Source organism: Bison bison, unplaced genomic scaffold, assembly GCF_000754665.1.
Source record: "Bison bison bison isolate TAMUID 2011002044 unplaced genomic scaffold, Bison_UMD1.0 scf7180017848747, whole genome shotgun sequence".
NCBI classification, from domain to species: Eukaryota; Metazoa; Chordata; class Mammalia; order Artiodactyla; family Bovidae; genus Bison; species Bison bison.
Window position 1 is genome coordinate 3,323 of NW_011479320.1, and position 1,839 is coordinate 5,161.

Consider the following 1,839-nt stretch of genomic DNA (forward strand, 5'->3'; position numbering starts at 1 on the left):
GTAGAGAGATATCACTATACACTCACAAGACTGATTACAGAAGAAGGAAATTCCAAGTATTACCGTGGAACAGTGGAAACTCTCATCAATTGCTTTAGAAATGTAAACTGGCAGCCACTTTGAAATAGCATATACTGAATACTCTTGACCTTTCTACCCTGACATCTGCATCCTCTGACTAGATAATAATGGACACAGAAGCATACTTCACAGTATTCCAAAAGAACTCCACGTTGTATTCACAGGTAATACAATGGACGTTAAATTGTGACAGATCCACACAGAGAAACAGAGGAGTACAGCAACGGAAAGGAATGAATCACAGTGGCACACAAAAGCACCTAGTAAGCTTAAATACTACTGTGGAACTAAAGAGGCTTTGCATTAACACTGCATTCATCTGGCTTCATATCAAGTGAAGAGGGAAAATGGGAAGCACTTCCAAAAGGTCAAAATAAGGGTCTACAGAAGCCCCCTCCTCCACAAAAGCAGTGGTAACACTGGCAAAAACAGTCACAGTCAACTTTTTTGCAAGTGTGGAAACTGTCTAGGTCATACAACAACAAAACAGCTCAATCTTGGTGAGAGCAGTGAGGTGTGTGAACTTTTAACTACCCAACTCCCATAGCCTTCTCCTCAGGTGCCCACGAGTCATCTCAAGTACAGCTCAACTGCATCGTCTCAACTGCAACGGCTGTGAAAACAGGCAGCCTGGTAGAATGGACAGAACGGTCTGGAGCTCCCTCAAAAGCCTACCCATAGCATGACTACTAGTTTGCGTGTCTGGCAGGCTCCTGGAGAATCCCCATTCAGGAAACCTGTGTTCCTATAAACCTCATAGGAGAAAGCGTAAGGCAAAAGTTTCACAGCACTGGATTTGGCAAAGGTTTCTCAGCTATGACACCAAAAGCACAGAAACAGAAGAAAAACAGACAAGATGGACTTTAGGAAAATACTTAAATTTTGTGCATCCAAAATTACTATATATTCACAGAGTGAAAAGGCCACCCACAGAATGAGAGAAAATAGTTGCCAATCATATATCTGATAAGGAACTACTATCCAAAATACATAGCGAAAACTCCTAAAACTCCACAACAAAAAACCACACAGCCTGATTCAAAACATGGGCAAAGGACTCAAATGGAAATTTCTCCAAAGAAGATACACAAATGACCTTTCGCATATGAAAAGATGCTCGATGTCACTCATCCTTAGGGAAATGTCAAGCTAAACTACAATGAGATGCCACCTCATATCCGTTAGCATGACCACTACAAAAACAAAAGAAAACAGAAAAGAACAGTGTTGGAGAGGAGGTGGGGAAAACTGGAACACTTGTGCCCTACTGGTGGGAAGGTAAAATGCTACAGCTGCTGTGCAATGGTATGGTAGCTCCTGAAAGATACTAAAAATAGAACGACCATGTGATCCAGCAAGTTCACTTCTAGGTATAAGCCCAGAAGGATGCAAAGCAGGATCCCAAAGAGAGCTTTGTATGTCCATACATGTAATGTTCAGAGCAGCATTATTCACAACAGCTAAAATGTGGAAGCAACCTGAGTGCCCACAGAGGGGTGAATGGAGAAGCGAAAGGTGGGCTGTACATACAATGGAATATTATTCACCCATAAAAAAGAGGAAAGTCTGCAAACTGCCACAACATGGATGGATCTTGAGGACATTATGCTAAGTGAAATAAGCTTGTCGCAAGAAGACAAATACCGTCAGATTCCACTTAAATGATGTACTTGTGTAGTAAAATCATACAGACAGAAAGTAGGATAGAGGTTGCTAGGGGCTAAGGGAAAGAAGATAATGGGGATTTATACTTTAATG